At 44.8% G+C, this 8,284-nt stretch overlaps 1 protein-coding gene across 2 annotated transcripts in view; it reads left to right on the top strand.

The window, feature by feature from the left end:
• Window positions 1–7,958: 7,958 nt before the first annotated feature.
• Window positions 7,959–8,284, top strand: part of GABRA5 (gamma-aminobutyric acid type A receptor alpha5 subunit) — a 55,519-nt gene continuing 55,193 nt past the window's right edge. The window contains exon 1 of one of the 2 annotated variants that reach the window (XM_026034265.1): window positions 7,959–8,040. The gene's annotated coding sequence lies outside the window, so the exon portion shown is untranslated. Of the gene's footprint in view, window positions 8,064–8,284 lie in introns of both variants that reach the window. The other variant, XM_026034266.1, reaches the window with a different exon arrangement.

Genomic DNA, 8,284 nt, shown 5'->3' with positions numbered 1-8,284 from the left:
CCGGGGTTATTCCTCCCCAACTGCAGGACCCTGCCCTTGCCCTTGTTGAACTTCATGAGGTTTCTCGCCGCCCAGTCCTCCAGTCTGTCCAGGTCCCTCTGGATGGCAGCACAGCCCTCAGGGCTATCAGCTATTCCTCCCAGTTTGGTATCATCGGCAAACTTGCTGAGGGAGCACTCCAGCCCTTCATCCAGGTTGTTAATGAATAAGTTGAACAGGATTGGACTGAGGACTGACCTCTGGGGGACAGTGATAACTACAGGTCTCCAGCTGGACTAGACGCCACTGACTACCACTCTCTGCTCCCTGTCACTGAGCCAGTTACTAATCCACCTCCCCGTCTACTCATCTATCCCACACCTTTGGAGCTTGCCCAGGAGGATGCTGTGAGGGACAGTGTCAAAAGCCTTGCTGAAGTCCAGATAGATGACATTCACCGCTCTGCCCTCATCTATCCAGCCAGTCACTCCTTCATAGAAGGCGATCAGGTTAGTCAAGCAGGATTTCCCCTTGGTGAATCCATGCTGGCTACTCCTGAGCACCTTCTTCTCCTCCACGTGTCTGGAGACAGCAGCCAGGATGAGCTGTTCCATCACTTTTCCGGGGATGGAGGTGAGGCTCCCCGGCCTGTAGTTACTCGGGTCCTCCCTCTTGCCCTTTTTGAATACCAGAGTGACATTGGCTTTCTTCCAGTCCTCCGGCACCTCCCCCGTTCTCCAGGACCTTCCAAAGATGATGGCGAGCGGCTCGGCTAGGACATCCGCCAGTTCCCACAACACCCTGGGGTGCATCCCATCAKGGCCCATGGATTTGTGGGTGTCGAGTTTCCTTAGGTGCTCTCTGACCCACTCTTCCTCTACCCAGGGCGAGCCTTCCTCTCTCTGGCTCTCTTCACGTGTCCCTAGGGTCTGGGATTATAGAGGGCTGCCCCTGACAAACACAGAAGCAAAGGTGGCGTTCAGCAGCTCTGCTTTGTCCGTGTTTTTCGTGACCAGGGTACTCACCCCATTCACTAGTGGACCCACATTCTCCCTGACCTTCCTTTTGTTGTTGATATATTTGAAGAAGTTTTTCTTGTTTCTCTTAACATCCCGTGCCAGATTTAGTTCCAAGCGTGCCTTGACTTTCCTTGTAGCATCCCTGCATTCCCTGACAACGCTCCTGTATTTCTCCCAAGGGGCCTGCCCTTTCTTCCACCTTCTGTATACTGCCTTCTTCTGCTGGAGTTTTGCCAGGAGCTCCCTGCTCATCCACGCTTGTCTCCTGTCCCTTCTGCCTCACTTCTTGCATACAGGGGTGCACTGTTGCTGGGCATGGTGGAAATGCTGTTTGAAAACTAACCAGCTCTCCTGGGCCCCTCTTCCTTCTAGAGCCCTAGCCCWTGGGATCTTTCCCAGCAGGTCTCTGAAGAGGCTAAAGTTGGCCCTCCTGAAGTCCAGCATGGCAAGGCTACTTACTGCCCTGCCTCCTCCTCATTGGATCCTGAACTCCACCAGCTCGTGATCACTGCAGCCAAGGCTGCCCCCCACCTTCACATCTTCAACCAGGCCCTCTCTGTTTGTCAGTATGAGGTCCAGCAGCCCACCTTATCTAGATACTTCAGAAAATGGAGGATGTTAGCTTTTTGCTCAACTGTATAGTTAAAGATATATTTTCTCCACACAACAAATGCTCTGTGTAGTACACATTCTGTTTATATGTACCATGCTGCCATGTACCTTATAGAAAAGATGATCTGGAATGACTAGATAAAGACTTAGCCTTTAAGGAGCGTACACCATGTTATTTTTTTTACTATTATTGTTTTAAAAGTATAGATATAACTGTTACTCCAGTTGGTTGAAATGCTAACCAGCAAATTCAGCCATTTTGAAGAAATGAGTTAAAGTAATTTTGATGAACAGAAAGTTTCAGTTCACAGGTTTTCTAAGTTGATGCTCACTTGAGTGCTTTAAAAAATAAGTTTGTACAGAAAACTAGCATTWTGTATGTGAGTGTATACCACCAGTGTTTAATGCAGAATCATTTACCTGAACACATTAGTGACAAATGTTTTGCGTGTTTAGAAAAACAGCTATTTGTCCTCTACTTCAGTACAGTCTTCTGTACAAATGTATGATTTATATATTTATTTAGGTTAAATTCTGGAGAACCAGAACATCGATGGACAACTGTTTTCAGAATACAGCAAATGCCACTGCTGAGCAGGCACTCAGATTGACAGAAAATATTATGTACTTCTGTCAGCCCCATATACATTTAATTTTGACTTCTGAACACACCTGCTTTGCATTAAGCCTTCTAAGACGTTTTAGTACATCTGCCTGCACTGTCATTCTCACGCTACTAGTACAACATCCATGCTTTCAAAGCAGGGAACCTGCAATCAGTTGAACTCTAAGATGGAGAAAAATGTATATCTGTATCCAGTAGTTCCATATAAGTACACAAARCAATTTGTTAATTTGACCCAGAACTGGACTGCAAATCCAAGAGATACTCAGGTTGAGCACTTTGATAGGATGGCATGCTTATTTCAAATCTCCTCTGCTTGCATCGACAGTCTCACTAGTCCGCAATCTGATCTCTGTTAAAAAGACTGTGTCAATACAGGGCAGATGCAAGGTTAGATAACAGCAGGTGCTTGTTTATAAAGATGTAACATGCACAGAAGCAATGACTTGCTACAAAGTTCACGGATATCCAGAAAAAAGAGTCTGTATTCTCACAAAGCAAGCAGAAAGCAAACAAAAAAGTCACACTCTGAGTATTCGGAAAACAGTGGATATAAATATATGTGCTGCACGATGCAGGAGGGACTACTGCTAGGTTGTCCCTTCTGTTGCCAGAACCTGAGACAGTGAACTACAAGTTCACTACATGATGTCTCTGACCTTCATGCTGTGCACCTAAAGGGCAGGCTTTGGTAGCCTCTGCAGGAACAGCAAAGAGGTTTCTTATTTGACCCTGCCAAGAGTGTGAAAAATACTGTATTTCTTTCAGCAGAAAAAAAAAAAAAAATTGTGTTTGTCCTCAAGCTCTGTCTTTGCATCGTTACCACTGAGTGTTAAAGAAATTCTTTCTCTTCCAGGACAGAAACAACATGAGCTGCTGCAAATGAACTACAAGATTCTGTCTATGCACAACATTCCCCTGAAAGGCCCAGAAAGACCAATCTCAAGCTTAAACCCTACTTTTGGCTCCGGGACTGCTGTCCCTTACTGACTAGTTCTAGCCTTTCAGCAATTTCAGTCTAGTACTGGTACCACAGGCAAACTTTAAACTTTGTAAATCTGGACCAAGTAGGCTACTCTGCAAGGGGAGTGTGATTTATAAGGGTGAAAGAGACTTTAAGGAGTCAGATGGCAAGGAGTTTTGGAGGAAGAAGATGAAAACCTTTTATCTAGGTGCAGAAAGACAGAGAAGTCAATGTAAGCAATGGATACAGTCCTTAACACTAATCCAAGGAATCTAAGACATTGTAGGAGATTGAAAAACTGTTGAACATGTCTTGCATTGCTTGAGTTATTTCTAGGTATTATTTCCCTCATCTAGTGGGAAAATTGTCTAATATCAGTCCAAATTAATTGAAATCCCTTGCCAACCACTTTTGAGAAATAGGACTGCCAACACCTAGGACTCCTTTTCAAAATAAGGATCTCTGCTAGGTATAGAATCCAGAATCATTTCCAGAAACACTGGGAAATGTACAGTGTCCTCTAAATCATATCTTCCATGTCCAGTCATCTGCTAGTCCAGTAGGTGGAAATAGATTTGCCTGTGACAGATAYGATGAACTACCAAACAGACAGTGTGGCCTTTCATTTTTTTTCTAAATGGAATCTGTGCAGAAAGTAGCCTATGTGGGATTAGCTTGAGATTGCCTTTTTCAACTTTTGAACCTGAAGACTTGGGAATCACAGCAAACACCACAGAGGGGCATCAGTGTCATGTTCTGAACATCTCACCTTTCACAACCAGCTGGAATTTGGCCTGGGCAGCAAGGGCTATCATATGTCTGCTCTCCCACTGGTACCATTGAGGTATTTTGTGCCACACCAGAGGGAACCAAGCAGCCTTACCCAACAAATGACTGTATTTCAAAAAGCTCTCTTAAGTAAGATTGTTTTGCCACCAGGATGCTGGGCACAAACCCACCAACCAAATGGTAGGTCTTAAAGTGCAATTCTGTCTGCAGCATGGCCTGTCACTCAAGTGAAATGCATGTTACTGATGATGTTTTATGGCTGTCCACAGCACTTCCATGAGTGAAGAAAAGGCATTAAATACCCCTTCTCATCACTCAGAGATGCACTCAGTGTTTCAAACCCCGTCAGGCTGCCTATCATATAAGCAGTGTTATTTGTATCATTTCACTACTAGATAAAGTTGTGAAATTGTTTGGAAAAAGTAATAAACTATTTGACAGAGTGACACTGTATGGTAGCTCACAGAGTCACACCATAGTTGAGGCTGGAAGGCACCCTTGGAGGTCATGTAGTCCTACCCCCCTGCCCCCTGCAGAGTCAGCTCAAGAAAATTGTTCACGGCCATGAATGGTCAGGTTTTAAATATCTCCAAGGATAGAGACTTCACAAATTCTCGAAATAGTCTGTGCTCACCCTCAAAAAAAAATCTTAGATTTAAATGAAATTTCCTGTGTTTCAGTTTGTGCCCATTGCACCTTGTCCTGTCACTGGGCACCACTGGGCACCAATCTCAAGCTTAAACCCTACCTTTGGCTCCGGGACTGATGTCCCTTACTGATTAGTTCTAGCCTTTCAGCAATTTCAGTCTAGTACTGGTACCATAGGCAAACTTTAAACTTTGTAAATCTGGACCAAGTAGGCTACTCTGCAAGGGGAGTGTCGTCCCCTCTTGACATCCTCTCTTCAGATATTTATATGTACTGATGAGATTCCCCCTCAGTTTTCTCTTTTCCAGGCTAAACTTGATGTGATTCCCCTTAGTTTTCTCTTTTCCAGGCTAAACTGTCCCAGCTCTCTCAGCTTTTACTTATAGGAGAGATGCTCCAGTCCTTTAATCCCTTGTGGCCTCACTGGACGTGCTCTAGTACCTGAGAAATTTTTCTTGTCCTGGGAAGCCCAGTCCTGGAGCCATCACTCCAGATGTGGCTTCACCAGGACTGAGTAGAATACTCCTTGTTTTGTTCTCTGCAAGTACTGAAAAAGAAATGAGTGGAAACAACATTCATCCAACATTCAGATCCGGATTCTGTGCTGAGTGGCCCAAAGCCATATTAGCTGTTGGTTAGAGATTGATGCAGTGACTGAGGACTTCATTCTAGTCTCTACTAGGAAAGCATTCAYACTGCCAGAATGACTGTCCCAAATTCTGCCTTTTGTAAACTCTTAGCAGAGAGGCTGAAATCAGAAGATTTCAAGAAAATAGGGATTTCTCTCCACCTAAATGCCAAAAGTGAAATACTCTGGCAGTAGAAAATGCCTTCAAAAAGCTGGTCAATACCCACCACACTACTTATTGTAGTTCTCTTGTAAGAAGAAGGAATGGCCCTAAGAGTATAAGCACTCCCTCACAACATGGTAGAAATCACAGCACAGGCTGCCCCTATGGTTTTGTGCTATGTAGAGGCAGTTCAAGCTCATATGCATTCATCCCTGCAAATTAGGAATGCTACAAAATGACAGAGGGAAGGGGCATTGCAGAGAGGAACAGTGCAAGACTCCTCCCAAATATTAAAGAAAATCATGTGTGAAGTGCCTATGGTTAGGTTATGTCAGCATTTGTTAAATACCAGCACAGATAAAGCAAACATTTCCTTGACCAGAATAAAAAGCAATTTTTCTCCACAGACAAAATTCAACATATCCTTTAAAACTGAATAAAAGGAGGGTGAGAATACAAATAGGGTAAGTATGACTCACAGGATAGCGTCTGAAAAAAAGCAGGCAGCAGAGGTCATGTACGACACTGTTACCTTCAAAGCCAAGATCTCTCTATTGCTTGTAATAATTTTAGCTCAACAGTTCAAAGCCACCACCRTGCAGGGACCTGAGACGTGGATCTACACAATTAATGTCTGACAAGCTCTCAAGAAAGGACCTTTGCCCAGGAGTTAATTCCTTGCATTATAAACAGCATGTTTCGAATATATTGTGTCATTAGGTATAATTAGCTGGCAAAGAGAAGCCACCCTGCATTACATCTCTGCCATCCTGCCCTGCCAAAGGCTGCAGGAAAACCCAACAATGCTCCTAAAAGCTATCGGATCCAATCACTTGCTGGCGTAACTCTTGACCAGCTACGTCTAAGATGTGTTTTCCTCCCAACCACTTTATTTCCCGTTCGTTATATTTAAAGCACTGCACAATAAACGGGTGATTTCCAGCGAATTGACTGGGTGCTTTCTTTGACAAATTAGCTATTGAGTTCAGGTTGACACCGTCGCAATTGCCTGCACACGGTCCCGGCCTCCGCAGAGGAGGCCGCGAAGGCCGCGGTGTTGGYGCGCCACCGTCCGCCCCATGCCCGCGTCCGTAGGTGCACAGGCTCCCGCAAACACATCCCGCTCCTTTCCCACAGCTCTTGGGCTGCCAGGAGGGTTGCATGGAGCTGTGATACCCTCTAACGGCACAACAACAAACTACATCTCTCTGCTGAGGTCGCCCACCTAAGTAACAGTAACAATGCTGACCGAAGAGATGGGTCTTGCAAGTGGGTACTCTCCACGGCAAACGCAACTTCCTAAATTAAGCTGGTATTTATCAAGTGCTCTGTTTTGCTGAACATGGCACTTTTTCATTTAGATTCTTTAAGCTAAAGTCAACATGTGGTCTAGCGTTTTGTTCCTGTTTTGTTTCCCAGAGACTTAAATAATTTCGCTCATTGACTTTGCTAAATGAACCTGGAGCATATGGCTTTGAGGAGGAGATCTAACAAGTTCTTTAACTTAATTTCTTTAAATTAATGTGAGGTTCTACTGCGTGGTAAATTGGAGCAAGCAGTTACAGACATGAAAGTCTCACTAGTTCATACGAAAATTCTAGGCCAACATTTCTAGGGTTTGCTGCTGCAAAATTATTTAAAGACTGTATATTTTTACAGCATCACCTATAAAGAGATATAAAAAGTTCATACTAGACAGCTAAAAATCTGTTTTAAACATTCTTAGGCAAGGGCATTACCATAAGAAACTACTGTCATTTTGCACTACTTTGCTCAGATATTTTTAAACCTGCAGAAAGCTATTCTGATAGCAACATTCATTCACAACTTTGTATTTATTGAAGTCACGAAGGTGCAACGAGGAACAATATATGTCATTGGCTCTGCATTTAAAATCATAAATCATTGCTTGAAGATCTGAAAATAGCTAGGCACCACAGAAAATGAATAAATGAAAATTGAAATCCATAAGGACCCATTTCCAATTCAGACCATAGGGATCATTATGAACTGGGTACCTAGGTAGCAACATCCTCCATGGCAATGAGCTACAGAATCTATACTGATCTCAGTGGAGGGATTCATTTCTTAAAGATATTTTTTTAAGGGATATAAGAAAAAGACAAGTGCCTGCTTGATCCATAGCGTTGCTTGAAAGCCAGACATTCTCATTAGATCTGTTAATTTAATATCTGAGTTTGGAGCATTATTCCAAAGGACGCTCACAGTGGTATATATTTAAATTGTATTTATCATATGGAGTTCATGCATGTTACAAAATGCTGTGTGCCTGAAGGAATCCAGCAGAACTATGCGTTGGCAACGCTCATCTTGGCTCTTTGGCATCGCTCAAAAGGCACCGGGTGTTTTGTGCCTGCATGCGGTATAGGGACTCGCAGCAAGCGCAATGCCCTCCCTATACAGAGGCACAGGAGCGAGGTGCCCCTTGGGACGGGATAACACACACATCCACCGGGAATCCTCCACACCGCTGCGCCTCTCCTGAGAATTGCCATTTGGGAACCGCAGTGAGGAACAAGTGGAAAGGGAGAGTTGGCATCGCCAGCACCGGCCACCACCTCGACATTCAAGAGTTACAGTGGCATACAATGGGTCCGTCTGCTATAGAATGAGGGGTATATATATATGTGTGTATATATATTTATCTATGGGTGCGCGCAGCTAGCGGAGCCAGTAGCAGGGTGCTGTCCTCCCGGCCGGGGGTCAGCGGCCCCCGGGCAGAGGCTGCGGCTCCGGCGCCTCCCCCGCGGAGGCTGCGCGCCCGCGGAGGCGGCCGCGGGAGCGGGGCAGAGCGCGGCAGAACTTGGCGGCTCCGCGGCGGGGAGCGCGGCCGGGA

This window comes from Nothoprocta perdicaria, unplaced genomic scaffold (assembly GCF_003342845.1).
Source record: "Nothoprocta perdicaria isolate Ctin4 unplaced genomic scaffold, notPer1 scaffold_140, whole genome shotgun sequence".
NCBI lineage: Eukaryota > Metazoa > Chordata > Aves > Tinamiformes > Tinamidae > Nothoprocta > Nothoprocta perdicaria.
The sequence above is the reverse complement of the archived record's forward strand: the minus strand, read 5'-3'. Positions and strand labels throughout refer to the sequence as shown.